Genomic DNA, 18,362 nt, shown 5'->3' on the forward strand with positions numbered 1-18,362 from the left:
AGTCTCTGCTGCTCAGCGCTGCCTAAACTAAACTACTCAACGCTGCCTTTGTGGTGGGAAAATAACCATAGACATTACCTTAATGGGCATGGCTGTTTCAACAGAACTTCACACTAACAGGTAGCAGGCCAGATTTGGCCCAAGGGCCACAGTTTTCCCAAATCCCTGGTTTAAGATTCTTTTCATAGTTATTCCTCTTAACATATCAGATTGCAAACAATAATAACAGTACCAACCAGCAATAGCTAGCACCTACTGTAAGTCAGGTACAGCACATCATTGGCCTCTAATCTTCACACCCTATGAAGTGGGTGCTGTCACTATCCTTGTATGCTTGAGGAAGCTGAGGCCCAGATTAATATATATTTGCCCCACGTTTTATTACTAAAAGTGGTGGAGCCAGGACTGTCATCTAGGGGCCTCTCCAGAGGTGCTCATCCTACTGCCCTGTCTTTGAGAACTGCAAAGCTCCATGCTTGTGGCATTCAGCAAGGGGTGACCCTAATGACAAAAATTCTATTATGGATACCCTAGGCTCCCAAACAGCCCTTAGGAGTAAACTTCCATGGCTTATTGTTCCCAGAGTCAAGAAAACGTTTCTTCCTAGACAGTGTTGAGCATCCCCTCAGTCTTGGTGTCAGGAATCCCCATGTTGCATTTTACATCCAACCGAGGCACCATCCTCAGGCAAGGCTTCCTGCCATAACTCCTCATTCCCCCTTCCCACCCCTCATCCTTGTTTTTTGCAATGGTGCTGGGAGGCTTGAGGGTTTCAGGGTTTCCTGTATCCATGCCTCCTATTGTAAGCCGCCTCGGAGTACTTAGAGGGCAAGGTTTAATGATAATGAAATGCGGAGACAGGAACTGTGCTGCAGTGGGGTGAGAAATCAGAATACCTGCCCTCCCTCTCCTGCCACAGCCAGGCAGGAAGTCTCCCGGCCTGCCAGCATCCAGAAGGGAGCCGCTGTGGTGGTTTTCTTAGCGTGGGGGGATCGTGGGTAGACGCCTCCCTTACCCCCAGAACTGTCTTGAGTGTTTTACTTGACAAGAGAATCTTACTAGAACTTTTTGTAAGGCACAAGGCCTCAAGAACCCTTTCCATATGTGACTGCCCAGTGGTGCCTTTTACCACTGGGGATCAGATTTTTTCAGTTTGGCATCTCATGGCCCATGAGCTCACTCCCCTTCCTCGGCATGGTGTGTGCCAGAAAGCCCATGTTGGGGTGGGGGGTGTATTTCAGGATTCCTCCCAGCCTCTTCCAACCCGACAGGCTCAGATTTTCCGCTTGTGCGATTGAGGTCAGCGCCTGCATTCCTGCCGGCAAGTTCCCTGCCTCAGGCGGGGGCTTCTCCCACTTGCCCTGCAACCCACTTGCCCTGCAATTCACTCTCCACGTTGGTCCTCTGTCCCCGCAGGTTGTGCCACAGGGCACCAGTATCCTTGGGGATGGGGGTGGTGGGTAGGAGGGGAACTAGGCAGCCAGGCCAGCGTGGCTCCGGGCCACCAAGAGGAGATGGCCTCTGTCTGCTTGGGCCTTCATGGGAACAGGGAAGAGACCTCTGGCCAAGCAAGGAACAGTGGGATTGCTGTTGATTGGGAAGAGTTTTGTTCCGTTACTTGTCAACCTATCTTGAGAATGTGCAGCTCGGTGGTCGTGACTGACGTTGCTGCTGGGGCTTTAGCATCCAACACCTGCATTCCAAGCCCACTGCCTCCACTTACCAATCAACAGACCCCCAAGTGGTCGCAGCCCCCCTGAGCCTCCGTGTCCTGCTGGTGGAACTCGAGGTCATTATACCAACACAGAATGTGGCCGTGCAACATGAATGGCCACAGTGATGCGTGGAAATCTCTGCAACACTGGGTTTGCCTCTTGGTTGGTCTGTTCTTCAGTGAGGGTGACCAGCCATTCTGGTTTGCCCAGGATAGAGGGTTTCCTGGAAGGCTGGACTTTTAGTGCTAAAACCAGTACATTTCTGGGGGGAACTGGAAGAGTTGATCACCTTATTGTGAACCCCAAATGTCAGCATTCATTTAAAAGCAAATACTAGGGCTGAACCAACATTGTATAGGAAACAGTCAACCTTGTTTTGGAACCCCATGTGTCCCAGACCAACTGCCTACTTGAGTCCTAGCAGGGCACTAAAGTTCCCAGGGTGGGGGTGGGGAACAGGTTACATGGAAGCCATTATGCGTTATGCGAGGAGGTGCTGGCCAGGAGGTCCCGCAGTGCTTTCCTCAGGCAGGATGATGGAGGACGAGTGAATTCCTCCTCTGTGCTGTAGTGCCTCATTCCTTCATAGCAGCACCCTGGGGAGTGAGGAGTTACTGCCCTCCCATCTCCTTGAGCACACATAGGTCAAGAAGCTGCTCTCAGGCCGGGCCCGTGCCTGTAATATCAACACTATGAGAGTCTGAGACGGGAGGATCACTTGAGCCTGGGAGTTCGAGACCAGCGTAGGCAGCATAGCAAGACCCTGTCTCTACAAAAAAAATAAAACATTAGCCGGGTGTGGTGGCACACACCTGTAGTCCCAGTTACAGGGAGGATAGCTTGAGCCTGGGAGGTTGAGGCTGCAATGAGCCAAGATTATACCCCTGTACTCCAGCCTGGGCAACAGTGAGCCCCTGTTTCAAAATAAAAGTATTAAAAAAAAATTAAAAAGCTGCTCTCAGCTGAAAAGAGTCAAGAGCTTCTGTAACCAAAGATCCCTTTCCAAAAGGAAGAGACAGCATATCATTCCATCTTTGATTTCAGAACACAGACAAACCTCTCTGGAACCAAGAGGCCCAGCCACTGTCTCCATCTTTGCCTAGCTGTTGCCACTCACCACCAGACTGCGGCCATGATAGCCTTCTTCCAGGTTCTCTGAGACCAAAGCCCACAGTGTGTCCTGTAGGCCCAGAGTCCTTTTCCCTCCTCTTCATCCTTCATCCTCAGCCCCAGGGCCATGTCGTCCAAGAAGCCTCCTTGGACCTCCCGACTCGACCAGCCTCCCTCCTGGGCACTGCCAAGCTGGGAGCTCTGTAAGGACAGATTCCGGGAGTGCAGGGCACTGGCCACGGTAGGCTCGAGGCCTGCCCATTGCCTACCACAGACTAGCCCATGCTCAACAGACCTGTTTTGAATGAATGGAGTGGAGAAGCCCAGAATTTAACGGCTCTCTTCCTATACCTTTCCCCCTGATCACCAGGCAGCCTCCCTGTGACCATTAACCATTTCCCTGGCCCTGCCTGCAGCATGACGCAGGCCCCACCCCGATCGGAGTCACTCTACCTCGATTCCCTCCCATTCTTTGCGGGGAAATATTTCTGTTTTATGATGAACTCTGCTCCTCATTTCTCTCGCGTTATCTTAATGAATTAACTGGGTCCCCATCGTTCCCCTGGTCCCCCGGAGTTTATGAGCTGTACAGCAATATCTGCGATCTTAGTCAACCCCACACAGTTGTTGTGCTGGTTCCTATTACAGTAATTGGCATAAACTTTATTCTTTCGCAGAGAGATTTTTTGGCCCGCTGAGACTGCATAACCATCTGCCATAAATTGAGACTAGTACGGCTTATTTTGGTGAATGCAAAATTGGATCTCATTCTTCACTCTGTGGCTTGATTCAACTTCCAGATGGTTAATCCACATGAAGTAATAGGAATGCACCACAGCTCTGCTTAGCATGAAGATGGAGACGTAATATTTATTTGCTGGTGTGGAGGCCTCTGAACGCTGCCCTGTTGGGATGTCAATATATAACACAGCAGCACAAAAATGTCAGCTTGTTCCACAGGAGCGACAGTGTTCCTCCGAGTTGCCATGGGGGACCCCCGGATGTCATTTTTTTTTTGTCTGCCTTTGACCTAATCTCAAGAGGTTTTGTTCTCTCCTGGGCTGTTTCTTATCAGTTATGTCTGCCCGCGTAGCTGGCTTCACATCTGCTTTGACTTTAGTGCCTGTGACATTTTCATTAATAGTTTTCCAAGGTTGAGCCTTTATTCCAAATATCCTGCAGCTCACGGAAGCCATAGCTCAGCTGTGCCCAGCTGGGGGCTGCAGGGAAATTTGGCCTGGCCATATAGGCAAGCTCGGACCTCTCCACTCAAGCTAATCAAATCCTTTTTAATTTTTACTTCTCCTTGCACTGGCCTGCTGTGCTGGGAATGCTCTGAAGCAGATCTAGGTGAGCAGATCTGGGGTCTTAAACCTCACCAGCACTTTTACTCCGGGGAGCCTTGGCTGCCCTCTCTGCCTGGATTACCCATCCTTTGCCAGCCAGCCTTGCCTGCAGAAACTCCTCTGGATTTCAGAGTCTGTCCCAGGGAAGATGAGGACTCAGGGCTTCCTCTCTGTCCTGACCTGGCCCTGCGGATTCCGTGTGTCTGAATCAACTGGGGAGTGTGTTAAAAATAGAGACTCTTGGGTCTAGGGGGCATCAACCACCACATTTTGCCCAGGACTGTCCTGGTCTTAGCACTGAAAGCCCCACCTCCTGTAGAACCCCTTAGATTGGGGGCAAACTGGGACAATGGGTCACCCTAGCTGGGCCCACCTACTGATCCAGACCAGTAGAACAAGAACTTCTGAGGACTCAGGCCTAAAGACCTGCATTTTAATTTGTTTTCATGTGTAATTCTGATGGTGATTCTAAAAGCCGTCAGCCACAGGTGCTTGCAGGATCCATGCTGTCTCTCTCCAGTATCTGGCACACAGTGGGCTTAGAGGACATTCTTACGATTTTAGTACACAGCCCCATTATCATGTGCTTACAGTGTTTGTCTCCGTCTGCCCAGGTCCCTTTTCTGTTCTTAGTTCCCAGCCCTGTGCCTGGCTTGCAGTCGCCACTCAGAAAAGATTGACTGGAGGAATAATTGGATACAAGCAGATATTCATGGTAGAGAACAGGACACACAACTCTTTGCCACACACTTTTCCAAAGTTCTGGGGCAGACTCCATTAGAAATGAGATCACGGAAATTCTAGTAGGGTGGGCATCTGATATGGGCTATTTTTTCAAAGGACCGAAAACCTTGAAAGTTTCAAGATGGAACAGTTAAGGAATTAGATCTAAGAGATTCGAAGACAGAATGGACTAGAACTGTGACTGTTCTGAGATGGAATTGCCCTCTCTTCCTTAATCGTCATGGGAGCTTCTGTTGGCAGAACAAATAAGAAGCTGGACCCCTTATACCTGATTCATGAAGTTCAGCATCCCTGATTGTTTTCGAATGTTTAAAGTTTGAAGCTCCTCCAGTACAGCTGTGCATGAAGGTGGACTCAGGTGTGAGGTCTCCAGGCTGAGCAGTGGGAACTGGGAAATAGGCCAAGCCACAGGGAGGGAGTGGGAACCAGTGTCTGGGTCCAGCAGGATCCTGGTACCATGATCCTTCACTCCTCAACTTAATGCAGGGCTCACCGAGGTGCTCACTATCTCCCCATCACTCCAAGTTGTCCTGTTGCCTTGAGCAGCAGATTTTGCCACCGCTGTTCCAGTCTGTGCAGTGAAGATGAAAAGACCCTCCTCTTGAGGTGAGGCTTCAAAGTGGGTGCAAACATACAGGATTATTTGAATGGGCTTTATCCATGAAACACTGCAGTTGACCCAGGGGCCTAGACCCACACCCTGCCCAAGATCCTTTTGTTGGCAAGAGAGAATGGAGGCGAGGAATAGAGCCTGCAAATGGAAAAGAAGCCAAGTGACCCCTTAACAAGGGATTGAACCCACTGGGTTTAGTGGCAGTCATCATACTTGTTCAAATGCATGCACTAAAGGTCCAGTGACAGGCTTGGCAGAGAGCCCTGGGCACCAGTGAGCTGGAGACCTGGCTCAACTTCCTGTTCCCTGACTGGGTCAGATGCGCCTCTCATGCCCACACTGGATGCATCAGTGGATCCTGTTGTCTCTGTCTTCAGAATCTACCCAGGGTCTGACTCTTCTCTTCTCATCGCTTCTGTTGCTTCCAGCCTGACCCTGTCCAGCTGCCATCCTCCCTCCCTGGATTGTTGCTCAAGAGCTTTCTAACTGGCCCCCTCCCCTCCCACAGAGGAACCACAGAGATTCTTCCAGCCAGGCGTGGTGGCTCATGCCTGTGATCCTAGCACATTGGGAGGCCGAGGTGGGAGGATCGCTTGAGCCCAGGAGCTCAAGACCAGCCTGGGCAACAAAGTGAGACCCCATCTCTACAAAAAATTTAAAAATTAGCCAGGCACAGTCACTTGTGCCTGTGGTTCCAGCTACTTGGGAGGCTGAGGTAGGAGGATTCCTTGAGCCCAGGAGTTTGAGGCTGTAGTGAGCTATCATTACATGACTGCACTTCAGCCTGGGCAACAGAGCAAGACTTTGTCTCAAATAAAAGTGGGGGAGATTTTTCTAAGTATCAAACAAGTCACATCCTCCTCTGCTCAAAGCTGTCCCATGCAACTCATAGTGAAGTGCAGATTCCTTACTGTGGCCTTTACAGTGTCATCCTCTCCCCATCTTCCAGTGCCTCTCCCCACTCCAGCCACACTGGCTGTCCAACACACCAAGCAGGTCCCCTTAGCCTTTGCACTGGCTGTTCCTGCTGTCTGGAATGCTGTTCCACCACATCTCCTCCACACAGCTCCCTCCCTTACCTCACGTAGGTTCCCAAATGTCTCCTCTACGGGGAGCCTTCCTGGACCACTGTTTAGGCCCTGCTCCCATTTCTCATAACTCTTAATTATTCATGGCACTTATCTCTACGGGCAGTGTGTGTGTGTGTGTGTGTGTGTGTGTGTGTGTGTGTGTGTGGCTTGTTTCCCCACTGGACTAGAAGTTCCATGAGAGCCTAGTTTGCACTGTCCTCAGTACCTGGAACCAAGCTTGGTCCATCCTAGATGCTCAGTCAGCTTTTGCAAATGAGGAACTCCACCGTCTCTCCCATGTTAAAATAGGCCAGCAACTCTCAGTGAACCACACAGTAGTTGCAAAGATCACATAAAGCTGAACAGGGTTGTCCAAATGTAATGATGGCCATTAGCGTCTCTCCACCCCAGAGCAGTGATTCTGAAGCATTCTGTGTAATTGGAGCACAATTAAGCATATGGCAGTGTTTCCACTGGGCCGGAGATCTGATTCAAAGCTTTCGCAACACGATTTCTTTCTTGTTCCCAGTAACGTCAAGTCCAGATCCACCGTCAGGCGGGCTCTGTGGTCTGGATCACAGGAGAATACTGCGGAAAGAGAATCCTGCTGAAAGGATTTAATCTGAAGACATTGGGTCACATATTCAGGGATGATTTCCTGGATTTTGCAGGCAATGTAAATAACTGCAAGAGGATTCCCGCTGTGTGACATGAGGTGCATCCTGCCGGGCTGGAACAGGAAGCTGCCCAGGCTGGACTGCTATGGATGCACCAGGCAGGGCCCCCCCGATGCAATCGATGCAATTGGCAGAGCTGCACCCCAGTCCTCCCTCTCTCACCCATGCCACACCACCTACTGGCCTCACCCAGTCTTCCAGGAGTGCCAGGCACTGTGCAAAGCCTTCTCAGGGTAGCAAGGGTTTAGAGGCCAACAACAGAGATGAGGATGAAAATGGCAGTTACCACTCAATTCAGTCATGGAGTGAGATTTCTTTCACGATACAAACCGTGGCTCCCCAACTGAACTGTGAACTTCCTGGGGGTGAAGTCTGCATTTGAAGCAGCCAGCCTGTGGCAACTTGGAAGTCATCTGTGGCATCTCATTTTTATAGATGAGACCATGAAAGGAGGAAGTGAAGTGTCTAGTGGGTCAGGGTTGGGAGCAACTTAGATGTTCATCTGTGGGGAAATGGATAGATATAATAAGGGATACTGGGTGGGCACAGGGGCTCACGTCTGTAATCTCAGCACTTTGGGAGGCCAAGGCAGGGGGATCGCTTGAGGCCAGGAGTTTGAGACCAGCCTCGGCAACAGAGTGAGACCCCCATCTCTATAAAAACTAAAAAAAAAAATTCGCCAGGTATGATAGTGCATCTGTAGTCCCCCCTACTTGGGAGGCTGAAGTGGTAGGATCACTTGAGCCCAAGAGTTCAAGGTTATAGTGAGCTATGATTGTGCCACTACACTCCAGCCTGGGCAACAAAGCAAGAACCTATCTCTTAAACTTTTTTTTAAAAGGGACATTTGTAAAATGGATTATTATACAGCAATGAAAAGGAGTGAGTTATTACCACATTTACCAGTAAGGATGAATCTTAAAAATTAATATTGACCAAGAAAAGAAAGTTGCAGAGGAGCCACAGTTGGTAATATTATTTTTGTTCATTTTAAAAACCATTTACCCACAGCAGTACTCTTTGTTGTTCTTGAATATATACATGTGTGTACATAAACGGGTGGTAGATAGCCTGGAAGAACAAAACTATGTTAAATACAGGATGGCCCATGTCTGTGGCTGTGAGGAGGGGAATTGACTCAGTTTGAGTGACTGTCTAGACCAATGATGATATTGAGCCTCTTACAGACAAGTGTCCTTGAGGGAATCAATTCATTCCTGTGTGCCTGCCAATTAAAATAAGTGAGTAAGTTTCCCAGTGTCTCCCAGCCTACAATGAACACAGCCTGGGCCAGGGGCCCATGACTCCCAATCTGCCTCTGTCCAATTCATGGGACTTCTGCATTCATAAAATCAATATCCTAGGAGAGCTTTCTTAGCCAACAAAAAATTCTCTTCTGAATCTTGAATATAAAAGTCTACTCCCGAGTGCATTCTCCCGTCTGCCTGGAGATCCTGTGTGTTCTTTGGTTTATGTGGAACATCACTATGTCTGCTTGTTTTTGCTGTTATGTCTTCTTGTTCTTGCTAAGGGAGGCTGATTCAGCCTTAGCACATCCACTCCTTCCTCAGAGGCCTCCTTTGTTCTTCCATGATCAAACTTCTTTGGTTCTTTTTTTTTTTTCCTGCTCTCCATCCAACCCCACTTACCTTGAACATCATCTCTGTGCCATGACCTCTGCTGGGTGGGATCCAGATGGCAGTGCAAGATAGTTCCTCCCCTCAAGGGACTTAAAATTCAATACTCCCTTCCCCCAGGCCTAGCAACAGGGTAAGGCAGGGTCAGCCGTGAAGGAACAGGGATCTCCAAAGGGAGGTCTATTCAGAGAAGAAACTTACTTTCTTTCTTTCTTTTCTTTCTTCTCTTTCTCTCTTTTTTCTCTCCCTCCCTCCCTCCCTTCCTTCCTTCCTTCCTTCCTTCCTTCCTTCCTCTTTCTTTCCCTCCCTGGATCCATTCCTCCCTCCCTCCCTCCCTCCCTCCCTCCCTCCCTTCTTTCTTTCTTTCTTTCTTTCTTTCTTTCTTTCTTTCTTTCTTTCTTTCTTTCTTTCTTTCTTCTTTCTTTCTTTCTTCTTTTTCTTTCCTTTCTTTCTTTCTTTCTTTCTTTCTTTCTTTTCTTTCTTTCTTTCTTTCTTTCTTTCTTTCTTTCTCTCTCTCTCTCTTTCTCTTTCTCCTTTCTTCCTTCCTTTCTTTTTCTTTCTTTTTTTGCTTTCTTTCTTTTTTATTTCTTTCTCTCTCTCTCTCCTTCTTTCTTTTTTTTTTTTTTTGAGACAGGGTCTCACTCTGTAACCCAGGATGAGTGCAGCAGTGCAGTCACGGCTCACTGCAGCCTCAACCTCATGGGCTCAAGCAGTCCTCCCACTTCAGCCTCCCAAGTGCCTGGGACCACAGGCGTATACAACCATGCCGGCTACTTTTAAATGTTTTTAAAATTAATTTAAAATTTAAAATAATTTATTGGCCAGGCGCAGTGGCTCATGCCTATAATCCCAGCACTTTGGGAGGCCGAGGTCAGGAGATAGAGACCATTCTGGCCAACATGGTGAAGCTCCATTTCTACTAAAAATACAAAAATTAGACAGGCATGGTGGCACGTGCCTGTAATCCCAGCTACTCAGGAGTCTGAGGCAGGAGAATCGCTTGAACCAGGGAGTCAGAAGTTGCAGTGAGCCAAGATCACACCACAGCACTCCAGCCTGGCAACAGAATGAGACTCTGTCTCAAAAAAAAAAAAAAAAAAAAAAAAAAAAAAAAAATTGTAATAATAAATAATGTATTATTATTATTTTAAAGACATGGGGCCTCACTATGTTGCCCAGGCTGGTCTCCAAACTCCCAGACTCAAGCAATCTCTCACCTTGGCCTCCCAAAGTACATGCCTGGCCCAGAAGCTTTCATAAAGACCATCAACAACCAGGCCTGTGTGCAGAGGAGTGTGGGCTGAAGTGGGAGGGAAGTGGAAACTGAGTTGATGAGCAATGGTGGAAGGGCCTGGAAAGCAACATTCCATTTCACAGAGAGGGGAGCGCTGTGCCTGTCTGCAGCCCTCAAGGATCCAGTCATGCGGGTTTGGGGGAAGGAGGGCCCCAGCTGGAGTCCACACAGGTTGAGACAATTAGGGGGATAATTTGGGCTGAGTCATCTTGGTGGAGGCCGAGACGAGGGTGTTGGGTGGGTGTGGGTCCCATCAGCATAATTGCTCCAGACTTCTGGTTCTCTTTGACACAGCACTGAAAGAAATTAATCCACCACTTGAAAAGTGTTGATTCTCCTGCTGTAGCTTAACATGAACAGCAAAATCTGCCTGAACCTGACACCAGGGTGACCTAGTGAGGGTCTTGTCCCAGGGACGGGAAAACAGGCCAGTGCTATTCCTGCACCAAGCCTCAGTAATGCCTTAATCTGGAAAATGGGGACAAGACTATATCCCATCAATTCTAAGAGTGCATCTCTTCCCTCATTGTAACATCTCTGAAATTGTGATGTGGTTTACAACTGATGGTGTCTTCGATTTGGTGAACTATGATGATAAGAAGAGAAAAAGAGAAGAATCGCTACCAATTATGGAGTGCTTACTCTGTGTTAGGCACTGTGTCTGTGAACTTTGCAATGTAATCCTCTCATCAACCCTAGGAGACAGGGCTTCATTTTATGGATGGCAAAACCAGGGTTCCAAGGCTGATTCACGTACTCATACTGGTCACAGTCAGTATGTAGGGAACGCAAAATATGCTAAAGTGTTTGCTTTTGTTTTTGTCTTTTTGAGACAGAGTCTGGCTCAGGCTGGAGTGTAGTGGTGTGATCACAGCTCACGGTAGCCTCAACCTCGTGGGGTCAAGTGATCCTCCCACCTCAGCCTCCTGAGTGGCTGGGACCACAGGCACGCACCACCATGTTCAGGTAGTTTTGTTGATTGTTTGTAGTCTTATTGTGTTGCCAAGGCTGGTCTCAAATTCCTGGGCTCAAGTGATCCTCCCATCTCAGCCTCCAAAGTGTTGATATTATAGGCGTGAGCCACCACACATGGCCCCGTGAGGTGGTGTTGACACTTATACATGTACGTGTAGTTTGAAAAGATTGCATGTTTAAGTACTCAGCGTGGTGCCTCATGTATAGTAGGCATTTGATTGTTCTGCCCTTCCAGGCTGCCTCTTTTCAGATGGTAGCACTGCCAGGCACAGGATGGAAGCTGTAGAAATGTTTGCTGCCTGGCAGACTGGAAGGACGGATGAACGTCCCCTAATCAATGCCCCACTCACATGTCTCGGCTCCCTGCAGGTCATCTGCAGAGAGATAGTCCCTGTGCTCTTGACCAGGTGACTGGACAGGCTGGCTAGAAAGGCTGGAGAGTTAACACCCCCAACGCCACCCCCAGAGAGGGATGGTCACTGGTGGGTAAATACCCAGCTCCCTCGTCCCTCTGCTGGGGCAGCTGTATCGTAGTGTGCACAGTCTCCCAGAGGTCCCCAGAAGGACTGCACCCGCTTCCCGCAGTGGTCAGCCACTCCCTAATGCATCCTTCGCTGGTTTCCTCCTCCCTCACTTCCCCACTCCTGACCCTACTCCTGGAATTATCTGGCAAAGGGCTCACCCCGAGTTCCTTGCCTGAGGGTCTTCTTTTGGGGGAACCCAGACTGAGGCAGTGGTGAACTGGAGTTCAACTGATGGTGCCAGCCAAGGTAGTGGCAGGTGTCAAAGGATGATAAAGGGGACCTACAGGATGAAGAGGGGGCCAGGCCCTCAGATGACTCACAGAAAGATGCCCCCAGTCACCAGGACAGTTCTTAGTTCTGTGGCTGGAGGTTGTTAAGCCTGGGGGTCTGCCGAGGCTGCAGGTCAGTGGCCAGACGAGGAACCGCGGGTGAATTCATCACTCATGTCTGTGCACAGAGTGGGGCTGGCTTCTGCGAGGCCCCATTAGACACCTCGAAGCTGCTGCATCTGTGGTCCTGGGGAAACAGCGCTGGCTTGCTTGGAGTCAGACCTACCTGGGTTTAGATTCCAGCCCCGCAGCTTCCGGGCTCTGTGGGTCGCATCTCCTTCTGAGCCTCACTTTTCTTGTCTGTGCAAGAGTCTCCACATCACAGGTTGCTGAAAGGACTCGTTGCAGTAAGATGTGTAAGTGCTTCATACAGAGCAGGACACATGGTAAACCTTCACCACGGAGGCTGAATGTGCAGGCTCCGAGTCAGTTGCTGGGTTCAGGAACTTTCAGTGTCTGTCTGAGTTTCCATTGTCTTTCAACTGTAAAATAGGAAGTGGGGGCAAATATCCTCACTGTGAAAGCCCTGTAAGGATTTAGAGGTTATGTACAAGAGGCTCAGAGGCAGTGTGCAGTGGGCACGTGGCAATGTTGGAACCACTGGTATGAGGAGTTAATCAAAATGTATTTTATCCCCAACACTCACTCACTATACTCCTGCCACACTGGCCTATTTTGTTCCCACCACAGGGCCTTTGCACATGCTATTTCTGCTGCCTGGAAGCCCTCCACAACCTTGACATTCTAATGGGATCTCATAACCTTCCTTCCCATTGTTCCAACTGTACAGCTTCACGTGCTTATCGGAGTCTGCCTCTCCCTTTAGCCTGAGCCCCAAGAGGGCAAGGGCCATGGCTTTTTGGTTTGTGAAAGCTTCCCTACCTCTGCATGCAGATTCTAACATACAATCAACGCCCAATGAATGCTTTTTTTTGTGAATGTCTGAATAGGAGGCTTGTGTCTTCAGGAAACTCCTGAACGTATGGCTCAAATGCAAAGAATTGTGGGATGGGGTGGGTGAGGGAAGAGAGTTGTGTTTGTTTCAACCATTTAGTCCAGGCTGGAGGAAAGGGGCAGGTTTGTGGGGCCTGATGAGCCTGTGTTCAGAGCCCAGCTATGGCTTTTGCAAGCTCAGTGATGCTGCCCACCTATGGAGCCTCAGGCTCCTCATCTGTAAAACAGGGAGAATAACATGCACCTTAGCGAGCTGTCAGGAAGAGGAGGTAAGTATTAGTTGGTGCAAAAGTAATTGTGGTTTCATTGGTACGAAAGTAATCATAGCCGGGCACGGTGGCTCATGTCTATAATCCCAGCGCTTTGGGAGGCCGAGGCGGGCAGATCACCTGAGGTTGGGAGTTCGAGACCAGCCTGATAAACATGGAGAAACCCTGTCTCTACCAAAAATACAAAATTAACCGGGTGTGGTGGCGCATGCCTATAATCCCAGCTACTCAGGAGGCTGAGGCCGGAGAATTGAATTGCTTGAACCCGGGAAGCGGTTTTGGTGAGCCAAGATTGTGCCATTGCACTCCAGCCTGGGCAACAAGAGTGAGACTCCGTCTCAAAAAAGAAAAAAAAAAAGTAACCGCAGTTTTTGTCATTGACAGTAATGGCAAAAACCGCAATTACTTTTCACCTAATACATGGCTCAGCAAAGCCAGCTTTATCTGCAGATAGGTTATGTCTTCTATTTTTCTTCAAAGAAGGGGCTCTTTACCTGGCCTGTGATGCTCTAGAATTCTCCACAGAGCCCAGAGCCTGGAGCTCAGGGATGTACTGTGGTTAAGAGGCTGTCACCTATTGCAAAGTTATAATTGCCAGGTCAGATTTAATAGCATCCTGGAAAGCAGATGGCCATGCCAGGTGGCTCTACACATCACTCTGTTGGCTTGCCTGGCAGGGCCGCCCCGGTGGGCGCAAGGGGTCTTTGTTCCCAAGATTCACGCAAAGGTCAGGCTGTGGCAGCGTGGATGTTTCCAGGCAGTTCTCGTCTACTGGGGAGGCATCTCTGGCCATGGCTCCTTCTTGGTCTGTGATGGGGAGAATTGAGACCAAGTCTCCAAGTGGAGAAAATGAGGGCACAGGAATGGTCATCGAGAAGACGAGGCTCTCGGGGCAAGGGTTTTGCCTTCAGCTCTCAGACGGGCTGCAGAACTTGCAGGCCCAGGTGGGGGATGGCAAACAGGACCATAAAATGGCTCAGAGTCAACCGCCAGGTTTGTTCCAGCAGCCACTATGTGCAAATGGCTTCAGTTCTCTGGGCGTTGATTTCCTCATCTCTGAAATGGGAATCATGGTACACAGAAAATGAGGAGATACAATCGTCAAGAAGCTTTTTAAAACAGCCTAAGGTGCAGCCACTCTGACCACACAACTATTTCCTTTCCTGCTTATTTCCAACCCCTCCTGTCTGTGCACATTTAGCTTACATGGCTGCAGGCGCAATGTGCATTCTGCTTTTCCTAACCTTCTGTTAGATTGCAATTCCTCATGTTTCTACATGCTTCTCATAGTTCACGTTTTTAATGGTTGCTAGGTTGTCCATTGTGGTGGTGTCTCCGGAGTAACACACACACTCTCTCTCTCTTTCTCTCTCTCTCTCTCTCTCTCACACACACACACAGAGAGAGAGAGAGAGAGAGAGAGAGAGAGAGAGAGAGAGAGAGAGAGAGAGAGAGAGAGAGAGAGAGAGGGAGAGAGGGAGAGAGGGAGAGAGAATCTTTGCCGTCTGTGAGGCGTTCAGATCACTGCTAGATTTCTACCATGATGGACAACACTAGAATGAACACCTTCCTGTTGATGACTTGTTTTTACTGCTTTTGAATTCTCTCCTGAGGATAAATGCCAAAGCCAGAGTTCCCTGCGTGTTGCTCCGTAATTTTGCCATTTGGGGTCAAGAGCAGCATTTCCAGCAGGCTGTTCAACAAAGGGGCAGGCTGCCTTGGATGGCAGTGAGCCTCCCATGCCCGGAGGTGTGCAAGACAATTGGGGCAGCCATCCATTGATCTGACAACTATTTGTTGGGTCTCACAGTGTACCAGGCAGGGTTAGGGGCTGGGTGACTCCCCAGCTCATGCTGTGAGGACCGCACTCCAGGCAGCCACGGCTCTGCATGTCTGGATGAATCGTGCCTGGACAAGGACCGTGGCATCCCATGCTTCAGGGAACCTCAGCTCCATCAGCCTGTGGCTCTGTCTTCCCCTAGTGACCTTGCAATTCAGAGGCCATTGCGTGAGATATGATCGTTCCGTTCAATCCTGACTTTAGACCAGAGATTATCTGAGGGTATCTCCCCTTTTAATATTTACCTGCAGAATTTATTCCTCCTGCCTAATTGCTGGGTACTCTTTGATCGACATTTCCTCATTCTATGCCCCATCTCCAGCCCCTGGTAACCAGTCTCCTACTTTCTGCTCCTGTGAGTCTGACTTTTTTAGATTCCACATATATGTGAGATCATGCTGTACTTATCTTTCTGTGTCTGGCTTAGTCACTTAGCGTAATATCCTCTAGGTTCATCCATGTTGGTCACAAATGACAGGGTTTCTGTCTTTTATAATGCTGAATAGTATTCCTTGTGTGTGTATGTACACGCATATAATTTTTGTTTGTCAATTAAATATAAAGGCCAGGGCAGTGGCTCACACCTGTAATCCCATCACTTCAGGAAGCTGAGGTGGGAGGATTGCTTGAGCCCAGGAGTTCAAGACCAGCCTGGGCAACATAACAAAAAAATAAAAAATTAGCCAGGCATGGTCACACCCACCTGTGGTTCCAGCTGCTTTGGAGGCTGAGGTGGGAAGACTGCTTAAGCTTGGGAGTTTGAGGCTGCCGTGAGCCATGATTGCACCAGTGTACTCCAGCCTGGGTGACAGAGTGAGACCATAATTCAATCATTCAATCAATCAAAACAAATTAATGCATTTTAAAAATATACACGCTGGGCACAGTGGCTCACACCTGTAATCCCAGCACTTTGGGAGGCCAAGGCAGGTAGGCCACCAGAGGTCAGGAGTTTGAGACCAGCCTGGCCAACATGGTGAAACCCTGTCTCTACTGAAAATACAAAAATTAGCCAGGCATGGTGGCGGGCACCTGTAGTCCGAGTTACTTGGGAGGCTGAGGCAGGATAATCGCTTGAACCTGAGAGGCAGATGTTGCAGTGAGCCGAGATGGCACCACTGCACTCCAGGCTGGGTGACAGAGCAAGACTTGTCTCAAAAAAAAAAAAAAAAATTTCAGTTATTAAAGATTGCAGTGGGACTTGTGAGATAGCAGCTGTGGAAGTTACTTCTTAAGTTTCTGAGAATCACTGAGCAGCTTCTGTGGTCTGTTTCCAGGGAGTGTGCAGAAATCCCACCCTGCAGGGGCCCCCATCATGAACTGCTGGCCTTGGTGGTTGTCTGAAGGAAGTTTGAGACCTGATGCCCTTGGGTTGCTGTACGTCCTTCTACCACTCACTTCATCACTCTCTTTCCACTTCAGGCAGGTGGTGATGGTAATCCATAATCCCTGGGTTCCAGCCCAAGCTGGGGCACTTCACTGTCTCCCCTACATGGTCCATGATCAAGGTTCCGGGGGACAGAATCCAGATTTTACTTTGGGGCTCAGCACCCACTCTCCCGTCCCAGACTGCGGATATGGGATGGGGCTAATCTTACTCCCTAACTCTAGGAGTGGGTCTTGATGCAGACCTGGCCAACAAGATACCACTGTGATTAGCTGGGCGATGGGCCCATCAGAGCCAGCAAGTGCCAGCTCTAAGACTTTGGCTGAAAGTTCTAGGCAAGAGGGATTTTCTCTCTGGTGGGGTTGCTAAGCCACAGGAGGCAAGCCTTGAGCTTCCGGAGACTATCTTGTCATCACAGAGGGAGGGCCTGTCTGGAAAGAAGCCAGAACACAGCCAAGACATGGAGAGAGGCTGGTTTCTAAATTGAGCACTTGAAGCCAGCCATACCTGAAGATGGAGTCATTTATATGAGTCAATGAATTTCCATTTTGGTGTCGGCCAGTTTGCGCTGGGTTTCTGTCGCTCCTGACTGTGCTATTGCCTCCACTCATACTCCTGTGCACCGTAACTGCTGCATAAGACCTGGAATCATCTTTCCAAAACACAAATTTGACCTAGTCACAACTGTGTAAAGCCGTGCAAGGCTCCCTAGTCCCCTCAGGATAAAGCCTGAACTCCTTAGCCTGGTGTTCAAGCCCTAGATCTGTCGATGGCGGCCTCCTTTCCCACTTTGTCCATCAGGGACATTATATTCAGCTACACACTCCCCTGTCACTACACCTTTGTGCCCTTCCTCATGCTGTTCCCTCAGCTCAAATGCCTGTCCCCATTGAACTTCACCTTCCATGCTCAGTTCCAGGGTAATTTCCAATGGAGGTGGGTTGGGTTTTGCACATTGAAATTACTTGCTCATATAACTACCAGGAGTGTGTATTATAAATGCAATTTCCCCCAACTACTGGGTTGGATTCTTTGGGGTAGGGGCCAGGAATCTCAGACTTCCTTTCTTTCTTTCTTTCTTTCTTTCTTTCTTTCTTTCTTTCTTTCTTTCTTTCTTTCTTTCTTTCTTTCTTTCTTTCTTTCTTTCTTCCTTCCTTCCTTCTTTCTTTTTTCTTTTTTTCTTTTCTTTTTTTTTTTTTTGACAGTCTTACTCTCTTGCCCAGGCTGGAGTGTGGTGGCATGATCTTGGCTCACTGCAACTTCCGCCTCCTGGAGCGATTCTCCCATCTCAGCCTCTCGAGTAGCTGGGATTATAGGTGCTCACCACCATACCCGGCTAATTTTTGTAGTTTTACCAGAGACAGGGTTTCACCATGTTGGCCAGGCTGGTCTTGAACTCCTGACCTCAGGTTATCCACTCGCCTCGGCCTCCCAAAGTGCTGGGATTACAGGTATGAGCCACCATGCCCGGCCGAATCTCTGATTTTGATAAGAGCCCTGAACATCTTCCTCTCTCCCCCGCTGCCCCATATGTTTTCCTCGTCTGAGCCTCATTTGTCTGTAAAATGGGTATGAGAAACCTACCTGGAAAGGCAGCTGGGGGAATGAAGTGCGGCAATGTATATAAGCCTGTCGAGGGACACTCAGTCAGGGCTCCAGAATGATTATGATGGTCATTAGGGTTATGCTGTCTTGCAGGGCAACTCATTGTCCCCATTTGCCCAGGACAGAGGGGTTTCCTTGAACATGAGACTTTCAGTTTTGAAACTGGGAAAGGTCTCGGGCAAATCAGGATGAGGTGGTTACCCTGCATCTCCTTCTTTCTTTTCCCTGAAACAAAGATCTTGCTTGCCTGCCCTGACCCCACCGTCCGTTAGG

Source organism: Rhinopithecus roxellana, chromosome 13 (genome assembly GCF_007565055.1).
Source record: "Rhinopithecus roxellana isolate Shanxi Qingling chromosome 13, ASM756505v1, whole genome shotgun sequence".
NCBI classification, from domain to species: Eukaryota; Metazoa; Chordata; class Mammalia; order Primates; family Cercopithecidae; genus Rhinopithecus; species Rhinopithecus roxellana.